The sequence below is a fragment of the Agelaius tricolor genome, unplaced genomic scaffold (genome assembly GCF_023055355.1).
Source record: "Agelaius tricolor isolate 1412-34295 unplaced genomic scaffold, bAgeTri1.0.p SCAF_9, whole genome shotgun sequence".
NCBI classification, from domain to species: domain Eukaryota; kingdom Metazoa; phylum Chordata; class Aves; order Passeriformes; family Icteridae; genus Agelaius; species Agelaius tricolor.
Window position 1 is genome coordinate 6,979,970 of NW_027269269.1, and position 22,772 is coordinate 7,002,741.

Here is a 22,772-nt window from a genome sequence, read left to right on the forward strand (position 1 = left end):
CCTCATTTGAATGGATTGTGGTTTGTTTGCTCCTTTTGGCTTCTTTGCCCAGAACAGGGTCTTTGCCTTTCTCCTTCTCATGAGATGAAGGTTTGCAGCCCAGCAGCCCCAGACCACCTGCACTGAAGCTGTGTCTTCAGATTGCCAAACATTTAAATACCATTTTTCCCAATAAATTCTACCACAAGCAGATGGAATTTACAGTTTAGTCTCTGGGGTCAGATGCATAAGAGCAAACTGTGCCCAAGCTTTGTAAACTCTTTCAAAAAACTGGTCTGGCTTTTAGCTCAGAGTTGTACAGACTGTGGCTCAGCTATAGAATGTGTGTACATAATTCAATGCCTCATTTCCCTCCTCCTTCATGAGTCCTCTGGGGAATACAGTGCACTTCTGCAGATGGCTTCTTCCTCAACATATCTCCTGCAGCCCATCTCCTCCCTTCTTTGCTATTTCCACAAAGGAAATAACCTAATTTCTGCAAAAGTGGATCCCTCAGTTCTTGTCTCCTGCTCAGCTACCATTTGTTGAATATCCCTCATAAAGTGACTTGTTCCCTACCAGAACAGTCAATTAGTGACTAGTTAGTGAAAATCCAATTCTTAGCAAATTATATAAATTATATGGTTATTATATAACCATGACTTCCACCTCCCCCTGCCCCCAACCCCCCCAAAATGTAGGGTCTCTTCAATGGTCAGTCTCCAAAGTTCATTAGCTTTTCTCTACTGGTCATAGCCAGGTGCAAGAATACTTCTGCCATCTTCTGGGGACTTTCCTCCGTGTGAGGCACCCCACTGAGAACATACAGCATCCCCTGAAAATACTACCATGCAAAATGCCAAGAATTGAAAAATTCCTCAGTTTTGGTAACTTAAATGCTCTGTGTATAAAGCCCAGTGTGTTTTAAGCAGCTAGCTCACACCAGTCCTTTGAGACTGGAGGAAGTGAAGTGTCCCTTTCTTTAAAGCTTTGTCTTTCTGAGGAGGAATGACAGCAAAAGTCATTCTTAGAATGACTAAAAGTTCTCAATTTTTAATCCTTGTGACAGTTTTCAGTCAAATAAGTGTGACTTTTTCCTCAATCTGCCTTCAATCCTCCTTTAGTAAACATACATCAAAAGCAGCTGAGGCTGTGTTTGGTACAACATTCGCTTTTCTTCATTTACCTGTAACAGGACTGACTGCAGTAACATCCTTGATTTGCACATGACTGCTAACTTTCATTCTGCAAAAGGCAAGATGTGGCCAAATGATGCCCTTGTACCTTCCTGTTGGCAAGCTTGGTCACCAAATACCTGCTTGTTTTGTATATGCCAGGTTAATTTGCTATACATATATGACTTTGCTTCAAAATCCTACAAAATACAAGTTCCTTTCACTACACAGGCATAATTCTCTCATGCTTCAGTGCCATCCATGAACAAGTTAATAAACAAATTAATAATCAATTTAGAAAAACCACACAGAAAAGTAAGCAGCATAAGAGTGGGTGATGTTCCCCAGCAATCTCTACTTTTTCATACTGCACAGGCTTTCTTGTCTTTTTTTTCCAAGTCAACTGCCGGAACTATTTCAGACAGATGCCCCAGTAACCTCTGATGTTTTCTACAGATCTCTTCTTTTTGACACAGAGGTTATAAAAGCAGAACTCTCAAAGAAATTGGAAACCTTGTATTCTGCAAAAGCTCAGTTCTTGATCTTCTCCAAGGAAATAGAGTATACTCTAAGTCTCTAATCCAGATATAGCAAAAAGACCAGAAGGTGCCAGATAAATTTATTTTCTGTACTACCTAATGTTATTTCTATATATGTATATTTATAAATCCTCCTTTGTTAGTATCTGCACAATGTAAAAAGTGAACGGAAGTAGTGTGAGCTATGTTTTGTTCCTGTCCGATGTAGCTGAGAAAAATGTAAGAGAGGTCATGGTCACCCAATAGAAAATGAACAAGAGGCTTGGATTCCCTTGGATGTCTGCCAGTGGATATTGTCTGATGCTCTTTGGACAACACACTTGTGTAAACAACTTTCTTCTTGCAGCAAGTGCTCTGAGGCTGCTGACACCCAGGAAGTTGTCAGGACCTCTGCTGCGCATCTCTTGTGAGGGGTGGCACTGTAACCAACGCTGTGTGCAAGCATTGGTTCATAGTGCCACCTACAGAATCAACACTTCCACTTGATGATGAATTGGATTGCCTCTCACTCCTTTCTCTCAGCTTCATTTAACATTAGGAAGAAATTGTGAAACAGAAGCTTCACAAACTTTAAGTGTTAAATTACCAGAGATTTTCAAGTGGGCTATTACACAGTGCAACAGGGTATTTTTAAGCATCTCCCTTTAATCTAGCCTGTGATGAGGATATTCCTACCCTGGAAAGCAGAATAAAATTGAACTCAATTTCAAGTGGAAGGAAGAAAGATCTGGAACATTAAGAAAAAAAATAACCCCTGAGGGAGATGTGTGGACATTGAATGACATAGGAAAACATGTAGCTAATTAGGCCTGAAAATGTGGAATCTAGTTTCTATATTGAAGGATATTTTTATTAAAAAAAAAAAAAAAGAAATTTGATTAATACACCTGTTTCCAAAAATGAAAATACACTTTTTATGAATGGAATCCTATGTGTAGGATAGGATTATGTGTATCAATATGTGTAAAGAGATGATATGTGCACCTGGAGAGCTGCATTCTAGAGCTACAGTCTAAAGCATATTCATGACAATAGCTTCATCCACCAGGCTAGACTTTGAAGGAGTGAGACCTGTCATTGGCACAAAAGACAATGAAACCTGTTATAAAGAAAACCATCCAAATAATATATTGAGATGAAGAAACCTTCTGGAATGGCTTCCTTTCTTTAAGATTAATATATATATTTCCCCATATTGTCCAGTTTACTTGTCTTCATTTATATATACATATGGATATATGAGGAAATCTGGACTCCAGACCTCTCTGGATTCTTCTTGTGTTAATTTATGCTTGCAAAATTGAAGGTCACTGTGAGAAATATAGAGATTCATCAACTGAGTTTGAGAAACCCAGTGGCATCACCAACTGGAAATTCATATTAATCCCTTGTGTGACCAGTTATTTTTGTATCAAGTGGCAAAGAGATAGGGTGATGCATGTTAGAGAACGATTTCAGTTTCAGACCTGTTCTCACAATGACTGTTTTCAGTGAAAACTTACACACAGGTAATAGCAATTATGTGCTATATTTATGGTGAAACAGCACTAATCGCTTCTTGTTCCAGGTCAGGCCTGAAAAAGAAGTAAGCTCTGGTTCATCTTTATTTGCTCTCCCCTGATGAACACCACATCCTGGAGTTAGTCCTCTCGTACTGGAGTCCTGGGTACCTCTCCCAAGGACATTTGCCTGCCTCGAATGTGTATGATGGGAAAGCCCTGGGAAAACAAATTGGCTGCATCTAAAGAGGAATAATTGAAAACAATAATATGTGAAGTCATAGTATACAAGAGTATGAGTGCTCCTGCTACACCAAGCTTTAGAGTAGGAGAAAATTTTAAACGTGATTGTGGAAGCTCTAGCAGTGAATTAATCGGTGTATGGTTCCCCACTGAGAGTAGTACTTGAGTGGGAAATTATTTAAAACAGGTGGAACAGAGTAGGTGTTATCAGTCTGACTGTCATTCTGTTCCGTTTGGGGAATCTTACTGGTCCCTAAGGAAAGAGAAATCACATTCCTTGACTCATGCTGTGCTGGTAAGGGATGATATGTTCAAATTACTGGGAACATGTGTTGATTTCAGTAGACAGCAGAGAGAAGGAAGAGCTCCCGTAATTAGCATCCTTTCTGAAGTATGTATTTGTACAAACTGGGCTGAAAATTTATGAAATAGGAAAGAAAGAGCAAGTAACTGAGAGAGAACTTTTTCAGCCCCTCTGTGAGTATCTACAAGCTGCATTTCTACTGGGTTAAACATTCTTGCACCTTTTATATGTGATCTTTGTCATAATAAAGGCCAAGATGAATTCCTTGTGGTTGAACTGCTTGACTTAATGTATGACAAGGTGTAAAATCAAAATACAGGAGGAAAAACTGAATTTAAAATACCCTTTTATTGCTATAAAGCAGACTGAAGCTGTATATCTTTTCTCATATTTGCCCTTTAGCTTTTGATGCTCTTTAGATTTATGGCATAGTGCTGAGTGAAAATGATAAGTGGGATATAGATACTGGAAAATGGAAATGTTGCTTGCCAACCTGAATAATATGAGCAGCCATTCAGTCACTAGAAGATATTACAGGTTTAAATGTACTTTGTGATGCTTCTTGTAGGCCTACACCTTTTTTTTCATGCCTCTTTCAGAGATACTATCTTACCGTAAGGTAGGTGCTCTAAAGTAGCAAACCAGCAGCTCAGTTGTGGAAATTACTTTCCATTGCTCCCCTGCAGATGTGTACCTCTCTGTAAGAAAGCACTGCAGCCTAACTGGAACAAAACCTTGGAGCATGAAAGTGAGGATGGCTTTGTTGCTGAATAGTCAGATCATTAACAAGGAGAGGAGTCATAAACTATACTTTTTTTGAACTAAGTTGTGTTTGTGATTTACCCAGTGACTGTGTACTCTAAAGCATCATGGGACTTAACCTAGGACTGAAAGAATGCCTGGTCTTTGCACCATGGAGCTCTCAGTTTATGTTCCATTATCACACATTTACCCAGCCACGGGGTTAATAATAAATTATGATAGAAATAAAATTTAGAAATTCAAATCAATCATACATCTTTTAAAGACGGAGTGCCCTAACATGACAAGGATAGCCACAGCTTTGAGTGAGGAAGTCTGGGATCAAGTCTCCTTTCTGTTTGAGCCAGAATACAGTTGCAGTGAAGGTCAACCACATCTTTAAGACATGTCAGGATTGGGGGTAGATTTTTCTCATCTGTCTTGTTGAAACTGTTCCAATCTATGTCAGAACTCAAATACTCTGGGGCCAGAGAACAAATGAGAATATAAAACTCACTGAACTTCCTACATTGGGCACTCAGATGAGGGAAAGGGAATGATAATTTGTATTCACCCTGATTTTGAGGGATATGTCTATACACAAGACAAAACATCCTGTAACATCTGTGGTTGAACATTCCATAGCATCTGTCTTCAGAAAGCTGATTCTCAGCACAGCTGTTTCTCATAGTTCATAAAGGAAGAAGTCTGGTGCTAATCTCAGACAATAAAAAAGAGATCAGTTATGTGGTATTCAGATGATTATATCCCAAACTTCCTGTGTATTTTAGATACCAAAGGCCCTGAAATGTGAGGGTGTTTGGGAAAGAAAAGGGATCATAAAAAGTTTTGTGGTTTTTTTTTTTTTTCTTCCTTAGCATTGAATTTTAGCAAGTTCTTAGTTACTTGCACACTCCTGGAAACATGAATTTTTTTAATTTTAAAATGCCATGTACAAAATATGGATATTTCCAAAACATTTTCCTTTTCCTGGAGAGGTGAGAGAGTGAGGGAAATGTGAAAGAAATTCCACTATACCCACACTGCACATCAGTTTAAATAGAATTCATGGAATCATAGAATGATTTGGGTTGAGAGGGACCTTAAAGATCATCTAGGTCTAACTCCTCTGTCATGGGTGAGGACACTAGACTAGATTGCCCCATCCACCCATCCAGCCTGGCCTTGAGCAGTCGCAGGGGTAGGGCTTCACAAGTTTTCTGGGCAACTTGTTCCAGTGCCTCACCACCCTTAGCAGTGTAAAGATAGTGAAGATTTTCTTCTTAAAAAAAATCATATTGGTAAAACCAAAAAGCACAGTTTTGGTAAGTAACTTACTGATAGCCTCTCCTCCTTTCCTCCCTTTCCCCAAAGTTAAGGATTCCACAAACTCATAGATAATGTTAGAAGACTATAATCAGAAATGCCAAACTAGACTTAAAAACAATGACAGGAGTTTCAATTAGTGATTAATGGGCTCCTTTTATTTGCCTTCAGTTTTTCTTTTGTGGGTTTCTTTGAAAAGAACTTTGCTGAAAACGAGTTGACCAATGGCTCCTCAGATTCCATAAGAGAAAACCCAACACTTAAACTAATGGAGAATTTTCATTATTTCTCTCAAAATACCATGGTGATGAACACTGGTGAAATGACTGTTAATCATTTGTCAGCTTCAGGAGCAATATGATTTATTTTTATCAGGGATTTCACCATATGAGGACAAGAACAGCACAGAACAGACTGCTTAGTCTTTCACATAATTTCTCACAAAAAGTCTTGGATTTTCACTGGTCTGACAGAAGGGTGTTTGCCTTGGGGAATCACTGGTGATGGCTGTGCCTGCGTGCAAGGTGGGTTATCAATGAGCAGTGTCTACGCTGGAGTGAGACTAGAGGGAAACGTGAATCTTACAGACAGGAGGGTGGCAATGCCTCTGCTTTCCAAGGGAAGGCAGGAGGAGATGGGCTAGATGGCTGGAGGTCAATAGGGATGAATTGTTTCATCACAATTGCCCTAAGGAAAGGACTGAATGTCTTCCAAAGAAAAAGACTAAACAAGGCAATTTGCATATCAGAGGAATCCAGTAATGAAAACTTACATTAATGTGTTAACTTAGTAAATGTGAGAAAGGTGGGTGTGAGGTTGTCCAGTGAGATGCAAAGATCTGAGAGAAATGACCAATCATGTGCCATAACAGTTACCTCCATGACTGCCAGTCTGGAGGGCTGACACATCCACAGCTTCCCCCAAATCCCTGACTGTATCCCTTCTCTCCCTGACTGTATCCCTTCTCTCACTGCACATACAGTCTTCTCCCTTGTTTGTGAGAATAACCAGGGTCTACCCAAACTTACTACATCTGCAAATAGCCCTGAGCTGGTGATATTTTCAGGATACTTTTCACTGTAGAGCCACCAGAAACATTAATTAACAAGAAGTTTCTTGTGTGACTTGATTTTCATCAGGCTTTGATCAAACCTTCACGGAGAAGTTTGGGTTAGAGGTGTACTGAGGAGAGTCACAGGCTCTATCCAGCCACTCTGTCCCACCCTGCAGTGCTGCAGGAGGTTGTTGTGGCCAAAGTGTAAGACCCAGTGCAATACCACTCATGTTTTCTGTGCAGCACCAGCACTGTGACATATTCAGAAAAAAATACTGCTCCAAGGAAAGTTAAGAAGTCATCTTCTCCTGGCTCCTGCCCCAGTGAGTGTGTCTTGCTGTGCCTAAAACCTTGCCTGGCTTCTGGACTTTCAGCCTACTCTTAAAAATCTTCCCTGATGGAGACCCTGGTGTCTCCCTACAGAGCCTGTTTTGGTCCCTAACTAGAGACAGACAGTTCTTGCCTTGCTGCAACCATGGGGTCTGCCCACTCTCCACACAGGGATGGTGGCACCCAGCCCCAGGTCTGCAGTCACAGCTCAGCTGCAGACCAGCCATGGCTTGGCAATGCAGGAGAATAAGTTGTTTAAAATTACACTTAAAAGAGCCCTAATCCTCCTCTCTGAACAAATGAGTAGTCCAAGTGAGTTGCTTAGCTGCTGTGAGCTTTGCCACCTCATTCCAGCATGGATGACTAAGGAAGGAGTTTGGCAAAAGCTTAAAATATTAGAACATATTTCTACCCTAATTTAGGCATGAGCATACTGTGATTTCCAGCCTGTAGGCAGCCACTCACGTTGGGTCAAGGCACACTGACACTTATTTACTGTGGCCCTTCATTTCTGGGTTTGCATGGGAATGGCCTGCAGGTTTTGTGTCAGATGCCCTGCCTCTCGTGGGCTGAGCCCACCTTGCTGAGCATCTGACTAATACAAGGCTTATTGGTGAAGCATTACTGCAAAACATTACCTTTTGCCTTTCCTCAGCTGCTTGTTCTCCTTAAACTTGATCCTTGCAGAAAGCCATTCCCTCATCCCAAATTGCCACTAAATCTGTTTAGGCCCAGACAACAAAAATGACCTTTTAAAGTATTATGTTAGTCAAAATATGATTAATTAGGGTTGAGTTCTTTTAATTCTGATTAGTTTAAATACTTATAAATTAAAATTTAAATAATTATAGTCTTCTCTGGATATTTTAAAGAAAGAGCTATGAAGTAGAAAGTTGAATTTTCAATGCCTCATTTAGCATGCTGAAAAGAAGGAAAAGAAGAATATTAAAATATTTTATATCAGAGGTGTAAAACTGAAAAGAAAGAACTAGCATTCTGATTGCTAATTAAGTTCTCATTTAACACAAATAAAGCATGCAAGGTTGTAAGAAAGTTTGACAAAAAGAAAGCCTGCAGAGATCTGTATTTTTTGTGCTATAATTATATTGGTATTTCTATACTATTATAGTTATTATCTTGCCAGTACCCAAGACAAAAAGCCACTATTAAATCCTCTGAAGTGGATAGTGGCTGCATATGTATGTCTGTATGTATGTAAAAGTGTGAAGAGTTGTAAAAATATTGAATGGGGTTCTGAAAATAGTCCAAATTTATGCAACCACTTAACTGCAGCTACTGCAGCTTGAGTTTCACTTTGTGTTTGTGAGAAATCCAACACAGACCAACTAGAGAAGAACCTTGCTCAAGTCATGCATGGCTACCTACCCTTGAGTTTGCAGGAATTCCACTGAGCCACGTGCCAAGAGCAGGCAGCAATTGAATTACTGGCTGCAAACCCAAAGCCTGATCTAGATATTGAATCCTAGAGGTCTTTAAGGATGCTGGTTTGGCTGACAGCCCTTCACCCCCTGACTGTGAGCAGTGTGTCTCCTGAGAGTTCCTTCAGCATTGCTCTTAGCTGCAGGAGATGAGCAACAGAGCATGAGGCTGGCAGAGCAAAGTCTGACAGTGCTCACAGTCCCTTGCCTGCAAAATGTGTGCAGCCACAGACAGGGGAAGCCTGTGGGCTGCAGAAGCTGCCCAGTCATGCCAGTCAACCCCAACAGGGGTGTTCCAAGCTTACTTTGCTTCAGCTGAGGTGAGAAAAGAGTCCTGTATATCTTATGTGTTCCTCTTCAGCAGCCTCCATCATTCTCATTATGTTGATTTTTATTAGTGTAGAAATGTTTAATTTACTGAAGAGAACAGAAATTATTTGCATGTGAGGCATGTAATAATTTTTAAGAATAGAGTAAGAGTGATTCTTAACAAATACACTTGGATTTTTCTGGAAAGGCCATTTTTCTACTCACATTTAGACACATTAAATTTCTTACGGAGAACATCATCATAAGTTGCAATGACATGAATGAGCGATGAGGACTTTTTTAAACTGAAAAGTTGAATAGCACTGATCAATTATTCGACTGGAAGTTAAAGCTAACTGGAGTTTGGAGATTAATTTGAAAATGGTATACGTATTCTATTTTCAGGAACCTTTATGCATTCAAAGTGGGAACAAACACAGGGCAATGAAGAGGAAAAGCAGCAGCTTGGGAAGATAACTTTTTATGACATTAGCATTATGGTTTCAGAATGAGGTTGCGAGCAAACCTCTTCAGCTTTAGTTGGAGAGTTTGTGCATTTAGGCCAAGCCAGATCTCACTTACAGAAGATTCTTCACAGTGGCAGGCTAGCTTTACTGAAGTTGCAGAAAGGATCCACCTTTTTCAAACCTGCTCTGTCCATCTCTGAGAAAGAAATCAGTTAATCTGTGCTGATCCTTCTGCACATCAGGAAAGCAGGGAAGGTCTGTAGTGAGGAAGGATCAGAGTCACTGAGCCATGGTCTAATATTGGCCATGGGGTTCAGGTGTCACAGGGAGGCCCAGGGAGGTTCACACACCCACACAGACACTGCAATAGCACAGCACAACATCAGAGAACCATGGAATGGTTTGGATTGGAAGGAACCAAAAAGATAATTCACCCCCCCTACCACGGGCAGGGACACCTTCCACTAGAGCAGGTTTCTCAAAGACCCTTGGACACTGCCAAGGATAGGGTATCCACAGCTTCTCTGGACAACAACTTCTATGCCATCTTCCTTGAAATTCAGAATAAAAAATGCTATTGCTATATCAAGCAAAGGTCTCAGGCAGGTTTCCAGATGGAAGATTTCAGTTTAGGAGTTTTTCCTCCTTAGTGCTCAAATGAACAATACTTTGGTCATATGTGGCTAGCAGTTAGTTGGTAGATACCTCCACTTTGAAATCCATAGTACTTGCCTTCTAATCTGTTCTCATTAATTAACTTGAAGAGCCAGAGCCAGCCTGTCTGTGTGATCAGGTAACCCTTGTCACACTGCCACCATGGTCTGTGCCTTCTTCGCTCCTCTCTCCAACCACCTCCTGACCCAACATTTGCTTTATAAAGTGCTACTGCTGGGTGAATTAGCTGCAGAGCAATTTCCTCACTGGTACTACAGTTCATGCCAGTCACAGCCCTGTGCACCATGGGAGGCTTCTCCCACAGCAGATAAAGAATATCCCCCTTGATGTCATCCATATTTTATTTATGTGTCAGCAAAGAAGCCAAGCAACAGCATATTTTCACTGTCTCTTGGGGCATTAACACACCCAAGAGACAGAGAAAAGTGTTATTCTGGAGACTTGTCCATGGCTGTGGAGTCCATAAAAGGAAATTAGAGTGAGAGGTGAATTCTGGGGCTTGGATGCCTGCTGCCATGTGCTCACAAAATGTGTTTTCCATGTGAAGACCTCCTGGAGAAATCTCTCACACCAGGTGCCTGAGAGTGTTTTCAAATGATTTTGAACTCTATCAAGCTGGTCCTGTGACCAGTTCCCTGGGGAGCCTGTTCCAGTGCTCATCCCCTTTCTGGGTGAAGAACCTTTCCCCAGTGTCCAACCTGAACCTCCCCTAACATGGCTTCAGGCCATTCCCTCGAGTCCTGTCACTGTCACCACAGAGCAGAGATCAGTGCCTGCCCCTCCTCTTCCCCTGGTGAGGGAGTTGCAGACTGCAATGAGGTCTCTCCTCAGCCAGTTCTCTTCTCCAGGCTGAGCAAACTAAGTGACCTCAACAGCTCCTCATAAGGCTTCCCCTCCAAAGCTTTAATCATCCTTTGTATACCCTCTAATGGCTTAATGCCTTTTTTATTTTGTGGTGCCCAAAACTGCACACAGGCACAAGAGGGACAGAAAATGAGCACAGGGTATCCTGAGGGGAGCCAACTATGAAGATTAGAGGAAGAAAAAAGGAACAGTGAGAAGTGAAAACCGTGGTGGAGCGAGTATTTAATCTATTTTTGTCCAGGGAAGAAGAATTCCCCCAGCACAGGGTGAAACCAGATTGTAATGAATGGCAGCTCATGTGCATTGGCCAGCAGGGCAGACCCAGACTGTGGTGGGGCTGTGACCACTTCCCACTGGTCTCATACCCTGGCAAAGAGTGTTTCAGATGTTTACAGAAAAGCAGTGAATTGTTAAAGGCTACCTGGGGATTTTTCACACTCAGTTGGATTTACTGCATGCAGAGGACATCTGCTTTCACCTGGCATCCTCTTTCTCAAAAGCATGACATCAGCCCAATGCATGATTGTGATCTGCATGGTGTCTCCCTCACTATTAATGCTTCCCTCAGTAGTAGTACATTTCCCTTCTTAGCTCATTGCCAGTATAGTTTTCTGTTTTCTCTTGGTCACTGTTTGAATTTTTTTTTCCAGTAGTTTTGTGACAAAACCCAGATACAGGTGAAAGCTGCTGTGCAAAAAGCAGCCAAGCACAAAGGAGGAAAAACCACATCTCTCCTCAGTGGCAGGGAGCTTCTCTGTGATTCACTGTGCTGCTGCTGAGCTCACAGCTCTCTGCTGGCTTTTTAACTGCTGCAGGCAAAAGCCAGATCAATCTGTTTTAGGTGTTTGTTTCATTGTTATTCTGCGCTGTCAGTCACAAAGGCAAGGGACACTCTCCCAGAGACAAACAGATGATGGCAATTTTTGTTGTGCCAGATGGGGGTGTGCAATTCAACACTGAGAGGAACTGCCAACCAGAAAGGCCATCATAAATCACAGTATCCACATTTTCCATATGATTAAGGTCTGTCAGGTCTCTGCCAGGCATAAATATCCACAAGCATGCTATCATTTGAATTTTGGAGCACTTTTCTGCACAAGGAGTTACCATTTTACACCTGAGTACTCCTTGGAGACTAAAACATGTTATCTGCCTGACTGAGGGATGGAGGAAAATCCCACAGGATTTTGGCACATCTGAACTGTGCCTCCTGTTCTTCCAGGAAATCTCAGCTGGCTAGGACAAATTAAAAGTCTGCCATTGTTGCAGGAATTTATAAAGTAAAAACCTGACCTTTGTCTTTAAAATACCAACAAACATCAGCAGAATATTTTTTACACCATGGTCCTACAGTGTGAAAGTCAACATGACTTCCTTTTGACCCAGATATAATGGCCTTAATTCGTTCTTCAGGCTGTCATTGTACAAGAGCAATCTTGCTCTCACAGAGAGTTTGCCCACAGCTGACACTTGGGGAAAGGTGAGATATCTGTGCCCTGGGGCTTGGAGTCAATGGGCTGCCATCATCTGAATGCTGTAAGAGACAGATCCCTCTGGTATGGCCAGCACTAAAGATGTGACCTCCCTGGCAGGGGCCAGTTGCTGCGTTCAGCCACCATTATCACTTTCCCATGACTCTCTGTGCCTCAGTCTTACTCCAGCAGCTCAGCAGCACAGGAACATGACAGTGGATATGACACAACCATGCAGCACATCTGGCCCTAAAATATATTTGAGTTGTAGGTAGGGTTTCTGTCACACAGGAAATACCTCCAGATCTATTAAGATCCCAAATCTTTTCCTCTCTCAATACCAATCACAAGAATTCTCTGTGTGTTTGTAGTGCTTGTATTCAACTCCTTCTGTGTGGAGGATTGTGTAGTTTTATTTGTAATGTTATTTAACATTTTTGGAGTCATTATACTAACTTTTTCAGATTCTAATTTAGTATGTTACTGCAGAAAATACAATTTTGTATTACAATAAACATACTTACTAAAATCTATTTGGTGGAGGGAACCAAAATCCGGTCTGTGAGCTGCAATAAATTTACAAGGAACTTCCACTGTCTTTATGAAAGGGGAATGTAAAGATGAAGTGAAGCATCTTGTCTTTGCATTGTGGCTGGGGAGTAGGATCATCTCATACAATTACAGATGTCTCTGGTGTAAGTCACCCTAGGTTCCTTTCAGAGTCAATTGAGAGAAGTAGATATTTTCAAGAAGTGATTCACTTGACCTATTTGTAGCCATCTATTTTCGTAGGAAATGATTGTCCCCCCACCCCCCCAAGTGCCTATTTCTGTGCATTGACTGTAAAGAGCAGTTTTACCCTTTTAGCTGAAGGGCAAAACATTGCAGGTTTTTGCTTTTGGCCAAATGAATTAGCGGATCTTTAGATTTTATCTTTACTTATTCTTGGCTCAGTCCCTAATGTTATAGTAATGGGTAGTTTTGGGGCAATATAATCACACCAAGGACTGCTCTTTTTTTGCTCCTTTTGTCCCTGCCTTTCATATTTTCCTTTTCTGTTTCTCTTTTCTCTTTGTTGTCTTTCTGTATCTCTTCCTTTTCCCTGCAGCTGTTTCTAGTCCTTTCTTGTTCCCTGAAATTGTGTTAAATGAAATAATGAATACAATTCACTAAAATATTATGAAGACTTTTAAGGTAGTATGCCAGTAGGAGTAATGGGAAGGGAGAGAGTTCATAACTCTCAGAACTCTTGTGCTAGTTAGGTTTCAAGGTTATCTTCCCAGTTAGTTAGATCTGGTTATCTTCCCAGTCAGAGGGATGGAAATAAGCATTGTAAAATAAAAGCTTAAGCTGTTCAGAACCTGGACATTGCAGAACTAGAATATTACACCAAATATGCTGCATTCAGACCAACCTATTCCAGGGAAGAGCTGCTCAGTGTGTTTGCTGGATAATGTCAATTCCTGAAGACCATATTTCACTCATGGCTTTTTACAGATGCCGTAGCTTGGGTACATTTCCTCCTTTCCCCTTTGCTGAGCTGGCTGCAGTGAGGCTGGCAGTGTGAGCCTTCCAGCAGGACACTTGGGGTTTGCAGCACTGCAGGGGTGGCGGTGGGGGCTGGAAGGTGATGGGGCTGGGGCTGGCATTGCTGTGCTTGCACCCCAGCAGCCCATGAAAGCAGGGACAACTCTGCTTGTCCCACCCAGTCCTGGCTCCAAACTGCATTCCCAGCCCTGGGCTCTGATGCCAAGGGCTGTGGTGCCCCCTGATATTTTTGGAGTGGGATCTTCTCTCTCCACTAGCTCTACTCACTTCTCCAGGATGGAAGATGACTATTTCTGCCTCTGATTTTTTTCCTGCAAGCATAGTGGCTTGCTGCTTTTCTCATTTCCAACCAAATTATGCAAAACCTAGCATAAAAAGATTTATTACCTCATCTTTACAAAATTCTGTTTCTTTTATGTCTATGGTTCAGTTGATCCCTGTAGTGCCTGATTTTCTTTCTGTTAGTCATCTTTGTTTTCTTAGCTGGAAAAAAAGCACTCAAACCTCATAAATTCCAGTCCTCTAAAATAATAAAGCTCTATTCTTTGTGTTGTCTTTGATACAGAGTCATACGCACACATTATGCACGTTGCTCTCTCATCAACAGTAAAGGAACCCAAAGTATTTCAGAAGAAGAAATTAAGAATACAAATGTTGCAGCTCTTTATAACCTCTCTTTGAAGTTAAAGCAAATTAAGGAAGAGTTGCAAAGTTGGTTGAAGTTTACAGTGAACCCATTTCTGTTCCAGATTTTGCTAGCAAAATTAATTTTACATTGCTACATTTTTTAATGTGGAATTATTGACAGATACTCAGCTTCTGGTTAGGCTCATAGAAGATAATGGGCTGTCTACAGGAAATAGAGATTTCCTTGGAGTGCCTTCTTGTTTCATGGAAAGCCAGAACTGGTATCTTTGAATAAAGTTCAAAGAGGAAAAGAGAAGTTGACTCAAGATTTACAAGTTTAAATTGGTGGAACTTTTTCTTTGATAAAGTATAGATAAGTACTTTACCTATCCATTTCTAATTTGTCCTTTGCAACATCAAACCTGCCTCTCTGCCTGTCTCTCACACTTATATTTCTGATCTACCAGAGATGAGACTTTGCTCAGTACAGACCTTTCACACTATTTAAAATCCAATTACCCTGAAAATCCTTCTCTTCCCAGCTAGGTCTCAAGTGTTCAGGTTATGATGAAATTGCTCTGCTTGATTGTAACAGGTGCACTTACCTTACTAATAAAAGAAGACTTTTTGCTTGTGTTTTATATATCTGTACACTTACACAAGCCTGCTTGAACCAAAATGTTACTGTTTTTAATATTTAATGAGCTGTATTTTTTAATATAAATAACAGTGAACAGAACAGGACAGGAGAAGATGGGAAGGAAGACGAGAACAAATAATTTTGAAACATAAAATATTTAGGAATTACTGGCAGCTGTGGAGAAGGGGGAAGCTACCACAGACAGTAGCACTGTGCTTTCTGTTTCTTATTCTCAGACTTGATCAAAGAAGTTGTTTATTTAGGAACTTACTGTTGTACTATTCTTCAGATTCTTGGTTTTAATACCAGTCACAATAAATTCAGTGCTTCTTTTTCATGTCTCTATAATTTTTTGAATCTGACTCTTTCATTTTCAAATCTTGTCTACATTAAGTAATTTTAATGCTTTTGTAGCAAGTAAAAATTAAATTTAAAAATTAATTTTTAATTAATTGAAATTACTTTAAAATTAATTTCTAAAAAATTAAAAATTCTGCCATATGATGAACTGAACAGGCTAACACTCTAATGCTATGCACTTCCTCTGAGTTTTCACCTGCAAGGAGTTCAAGATGCTTCTTAAAATCCGGGGAAGTGTTTGGCATTTGAGGTAGTATGGATGTTTTAATGTTAAGCTGCTTCTTTCTGCTGCAGAGCATTTGCTTTGTGTTGCCTTTGTGCCCAACCAACAAAACAATTGCTCTTTAACTTTTTTGACACCTTGTTCATGTTGAGTCATGTAAAGCGTTAAACTGTTGTCAGGGGATGGAAAAGATCACACTTGAAGATAAAACACGACGGCATGAGGGAAAAACCATGACATCAATTTGAGATTATACAGCAGGAGTACATTTTACTTCATGGTAAAAACAGGACAAGATAGTTTGCAGAAACTTTGTGCTGTGCACTGATTAGTACTAAAAATAGTTTGAACCAACTGTGTTAGCACTTTCACCTCTCTGGAATCAAATTCTCATTGCTTTGCAGAAGCATCTGTGGTTTAGCTTTAGCTGAATCTTATTACTGAAGAATAAAGGGAAAAACTGATTGTATAGAAAATCATACCAGTGACCTGAACTACAGCACTCTCTTTACAAACCAGGCACTTGGCTGCATCACTGCAGTCAGAGCTAAGATTTCTTTTGACTTTTTAGAAGAAATATTCCAAAAATATGGTTTACTTATTGGTCTTACTAGCAAAATGTTAGATTCTTTCAGGATTTTAATGGTACTTTGTCTGTAAAAATAATTTGCATATTTATTTAACTACAGAAAAATGTTTTTTTAAACATTACTCCAGTAGCAGCAAGTGTTGGTAGATAGAATTTATTTCTGCATTGCTACAAGCAGCCAAATTCCCATTATGTCAGTATGTGCCTTGCTTGTGGATTTTTTTTTTTCAAAGAAGTCCTGATGATTTCTAAAAGGTGCCGAGCACCTCAGCCTATATCAGCAGGGATGAAAACTACAGGATTTGGCCCACACTGCCCTCAACTCCCCACTGAAACCATTCTTTGTTTGAGCTTATTCACATTACATATTTGCTTTGTAATTGCTTGCAAATCACCTTGAGAAGTTTGGAATGAAACATGCTGCAAAAGTGAAATATTCATATTATGGCAAGCACATTGCAACCTCCCCCCACACCCTGCCCCTTCCCAAGGTGTGTGATTCCCTCACAGTAGCCTACCTTTTTTTGACCTTTTTTTGCATAGAATATGTTGATATGAAAGAGAACTTGAGAATCCACTAAGAGTCTTGCACAGAGAAAAGGATTAGTCTTTCCTTCCCATATTTTCCATATTTTGTTTGTTCATCTCCTCCCACCCTCCCCCCCCAACAGAACATTTTAGAAAGGTTCCAACTCAGATTCTGAAGCTGAAATTACACACACACACATATATATGTTTCTAGTTATGTCACTATTACAAAATACATTTATTTAATAACTCCTAGTGCAGATCTTCCCTATTAGTATTCACACTAATGTCTGCATAGAAATATTCCTCTGGGAACTGTCTGTTTTGCAAAGAGCACAAAAAGCTGTAGAATAAGAAATGGTGATATCCTGATGCTCAGTCACATCAGCAAGAGAGACAGTGCTGAGTAGCAGAGGCACTCATATCTGAAAGTTGTGTTCCTTCACCAAAACTAATTTGACAGGAAAATAATTTGCCTTTATATTTGCCTGTGGCCTTGTTTTAAGGAGCCAAGTGAAAGTGAAGAATGTGGTTAAACAATCAATTAAGTTTTCAAGCACTAAAACTTAAGTCACCATATTTTGCAATGCTTTCAAATATTTCTCTAGAATATTAGGAATGTTTTCACACAGGTATCCACAGCAGGTTAGACAGCTGAACATCTAAAAGGGAAAGGATTCTGAGCACTATTAAGTACATAAAACTGCTATGCACTACTAGGCAGAGACAGACTGAAGTTTATGTTGAAGGTACATGTGATGAAAGAGGCTGGGACAGCCACTGTAAGCAGCCACATTACATTTCACTGCTTGAAGAAGTTGCTTTCACAAGAAGATCCTTTGCCACCTCTTGGAGAAATAGAGTAGATTTTATTACAGTAGATTTTATCTGGATGCTCAGTAGGATCTTTCATTTGGACAGCATTTTGGTTGACTCACTGTTCACGAATAATATCCTGTAGGTAGATATGGTAGATAATTTTTCATTTACTCAGACACTATCTTAATGGTTTATTATCATCTACATCTATAAGCATGTTCTTTCTCTCCCTCTCCTGTTGCTGAAACTATATAAAAGTAAAACCTTTCTATTCCTTTTTGACCTTCATGGAAGCAAGTCTTTAGGACAAATAAAAGAATTCAAAGAATCTTCCAAGAGAAAATCTTGCCAGTCCTTACATGATAGAAAGTTTCACTTTTCAACAAGTCCGGGTAAAATATAGTGGGATTTGCTGTCATTAAGATAAAATAGAAAAAGGTAATCTAATCAGACAAGATGTCAGTGTGAATTCACCTTAGACCAGTTGGTAAGCTGGTATTGCCACATAGGCAGCAGTAATTTACATTTTGGAACTTTTCAATAGGAAAATATCTGGTGGAAAGTGTCAGTTTGTGAAGTAACAAAGTGTGCAGTGTTTGTGGCAAGGGCCAGCTCGCCCAGACGAGAGACAAGGAGCTGCAGTGTGACACTCACGGCCTGACCTCCTCTGGTCCCGCTCCCAGCCGGGTCCTGCTGAGCTGCTGCAGAAAGCCCTCCTCACACCAGCTCTGCTGCAGGCTGCTTGCCCACAAAACTGCTCAAAACCTAGTCAAACCTGCTCAGTAATGTGTGATTGTGCTGATTTTCCAGAACTTGCCTGCTAACTCCTTGCTTTTGCTTCCAGAGCTGCTACACGCTTTCCTGGTGCTTCTGGGATCACAGGGCTGCCTAGAGTGTGCTGGGAGAGACCACCAAAGGGAATTTCTACAGGCAGGCCTAGAGTGTGCTGGGAGAGACCACCAAAGGGAATTTCTACAGGCAAGCCAGAGGACTGTGATATAGAGGGTGCTCGAAAGCAAATTTGGTTTAATTTCATATGTACATGCCTAGAAACCATTGTATTTTCTTTGGCTTAGACTTGCTGATGCCATTGATATCCTTACAAAAAAACTGCTTATAGCAGGAAGTATGTCTCTGGGATAAATATGTTTGCAAGGGTGTAAACAAACTGGTTTTCTTTAGGGAGCTTGCTATATAAAGAGTGGCTTGACAAAGCTGCAAAGACTGCTGGGGTGAGGTAGCTCTAGACCATAAAAGATGCTCATCAGCATCTTCCTGTTTTAGTGTTTTAAATGAATTTTAGTGGGGTTTCGCGGTAACTCTGAGGCAGGACTCATGCTGCTCCTGCTGCCTGGTGTCCTCAGGGTAAAATACTCAGGACACAGAAGAAACTCTGATCAAGAAAATGTTCAGTTTACCTCACCCAGGGCTGAATTCAGCACATCTGCCTTCCTGTGGAAGTGGAATGGAAATAGGAGATTTTGAGTTCTGAGCTACAGTTTTTATTTTGCAGTTTATAAGTTTTTGGGTCTGAATGTTTAGCCAGCTGAATGTTCATTCTAGACAATTAGTTCCAATTGTATGCCATCACTTCTCCCTGAGATTTGCAATCTCAGTTCAACCTACTCATCTGGGTCAAAGCACTGCTATTTGGGCATTCTTATTTTTCTCACTCCATCTGGCATTTCCTTCACCTTTTTTTTTTTCCTGTGTGAAATATTGATGATGTCAATATACTTAGCTCTTTCCACAGCCCTGACATCTATTTTTGATCCTATTTTGGCAAGTCAGTATAGAGAAATCCCTGAATTTACAAATGGATCTGATGCTGTCCATTCATGTTTCCAGCCAATTGATCCTGAATAAAGTTGTCTTGAAGTTGGATTAGGCAACAAGGAATTCCTGATTCTGCTATTGATTTGCTAGGTGGTGTGACTCTTGTGGTATGTCACCAGTGCTTTGCTTGCTTTTCTTATCCACAAGAAAGAAGTCCTAATAGTATGCTGAGGGTCACAGATTAAAGATATTTTATGAGCATTAGGACACTGATTCTTCTGCTTTCATTACACAATATGTCATCTTGCAGTGTAAAGCAGATTCATTACTGCTTCAGTAACATGCTGGACTCTAACCTAAGCTGATGACTAGAACAACAACTTAGACCAATGTGAATTTGCTGCACTTTGCACATAAACTATATTTCTGAGTAGTTGAAATATAGAATTGATTTGTTCTTCAAGCCAGCTGTAATTCAACAGATCATTAATGACAAATGGCAGAACGCCCCAGCCATCCTTCCAGGCACTGCTCCAGATGGAAGTCATTGGATAAAGAACAGGAAGGTTTGGCAGAATGTGAAAGAAGAATAAATTCGCTGCCCATCATTCATTTTGCCCGACTGCAATAAAGTAATTGTAACACAATGTTGTCACAGGATAACAGTCTCCTGCTGCTTTAGAAATGCTTTGCAAAACAGGTGTTTACTTTCTCTGTGGGGACACATTGATCCCATGACAACAATCTTTTGTATTAAAGGAAAATTAAGTACTTATAGGTTCAGCAGTACTATAAAAAAGATTATTATAAAAAGCCATATAATGTAATAGGTGAAATGATATGAACTGTGTATATGATATATGTGATATGTGCAACTAATAGAGGGTAAGTAAGAAAGTATTTTAGTTAGTTAAAATACTTTCTTTTAGCAGCTTTACAGCCAACATTTTCTCAACAAAGGCAGATAGGACAATGCAATGCACTATGATGAAGTTGTTTTTGTTATTTTAATCTTCCAAGGCTGTGTGAGCTGTAGAAAAACAGCATTTGTGAATAAAAATAATATCAAAACTCCAGCATATGTCTGATGAGAAATGCACAGTTAATAGCAAATAAATAAAAAATCATGAATAATTAACAGTAATCTAACACACTCTAAATAATGGAAATTAAAGACCATGCATTTTCTGTCAGGACTGAAGTCAGTTTTGTGAATTTTGCTCATTAGCACTAAGACAAAAATGTGAAAATATATAAAATGAGAAAACATTTGTGATTTTCATAATCTTTTCCTTAGAATCACAGAGACACAGAATCATTTAGGTTGGGAAAGACCTCTAAGATCATTAAGTCTGACCTTTGACTGATCATAACCTTGTCAGCTAAACCACAGCACTACTCCATCACCTCCAATCCAATACTTAACCCCCTTTCTGTGGAAAAACAATCTTCCTGATGTCCAGCCTGGATCTCTCCTGGCACAACTTGAGGCTGTTTCCTCTTGTTCTGTCACTTTTTACCTGGCAGAAGAGGGTGACCCCACCTGGCTGCACCCTCCTGTCAGGCAGCTGCAGAGAGTGATGAGGTCCCCCTGAGCCTCCTTTTCTCCAGGCTGAACACCCCCAGCTCCCTCAGCTGCTCCTCACAGCACTTGTGCTCCAGAGCCTTCCCCAGCTCCGTTGCCCTTCCCTGGACACGCTCCAGCCCCTCAATGTCTCTCTTGCACTGAGGGGCCCAGAACTGAGCACAGCATTGGAGCTGTGGCCTCAGCAGTGCTGGGTACAGGGGGACGGTCACTGCCCTGCTCCTGCTGGCCACACCTGGCTGATCCAGGCCAGGATGCCATCGGCCTTCTTGGCCACCTGGGCACACTCTGGATCGTGTTCAGCCAGCTGTCTAATGAGAAGAGTAATTATGCATTAGAAATTGTGAAAGAATTAAAAGTACTCAAATTTTTTTCTGAAATGTCTGTAATGTGGGACACATACATTGCACTCTGTTGTAGTATGAGAGAAAAGTTGCATTGGCATTCTTTTAGTGAACCTTATTCATTTTACAGACATTCTGCTATTCACCTGATAATGTGCCAACTACAGGTTGGGGCTGATGAGACATGTATAAAAGAAGAATATTTGTTCTCTTATATGCTGTAAATATCTATTTCTATGGGCTCTCAAAGGCATTTGACTAGCAGATGAAGCAACCCCTGTGGTATTTAGCTTTTGCCAAGGCTGTGTCTGGATCAAGAAAAATGAAATGAGAATAATTAACTGGGGACTGAATGACTTGTTTGCTCACCAGACTCACCTCCGGGATCTGCATCATCTTGAATCTTCTGCTGTCTATTTCTATTTAGCTAAAGACAACTTATGATGGTGTTTGGTAGTTTTCCAGCTGGTTGCTCTATTCAGCTCTGTGCACTTCATATCATGAATCCCAAACAGAGTTGCAGTATGCACACTACTGATATCTTTAGTCACTGTATTGGGCAGGTATGAGGCTTAATTTCACAAGCTTTAAAGGTTGTATCTAATCAGACGAGCCAACATGGTCTGGGTTTACTCAAAGGTCTGCTTCATCTGAAGAAAAATATTCTTGAAGAACCTAATGGCATTTTTTTTTGCTGAGCTGTGAACTTCACTATCTAGACGTTGAAGGAAAATGTCCTTCATGTTCTTCAAAAGAGTTGGTTTGGTACAAGTACATTTGGTTATGATGTCCTGACCTCAGGAATAGTCACTGAGGCAGAGAATTTTCTTTTCCACTTCAGGATCACTATATTATAGACATAAAAGGAATATGGCCATGAGGAGCATTAGAAAAGTAATTTTTAAAGCTGCAAAGGTAACTCAAGCACTGTCAAATGCTACCAATAAGTTGCATTGGGAAGTGCTCCTTTAAACTTAAAGAAAAAGAGAAAACTGAAGACCTAAAAGGTGTCATTTTTGTCATGTTGAAACCATCTTCCTTAGTGCTGAATAAAATGCAAAATGCCTCCAAGCAAGTTGCTTACCCTACAGCTGAAGCGTTGCACATGGAACCAGTTGACACTTTGGTATTTTTGCAGTTTAGAACTTATAAATATGTATTTGCATTTTCTGTGCTAAACCATGTGGCTCTTACCCAGTTGTCACTGTCACTGCATCAGCCAGGAAACCAGTGATAGTTTACTTCACTGAGGACTGTATGAAATGGTCTGTGAGGAGGAAATAAATTTAATGGAAACTGGAGCATGTGAAGGATGTT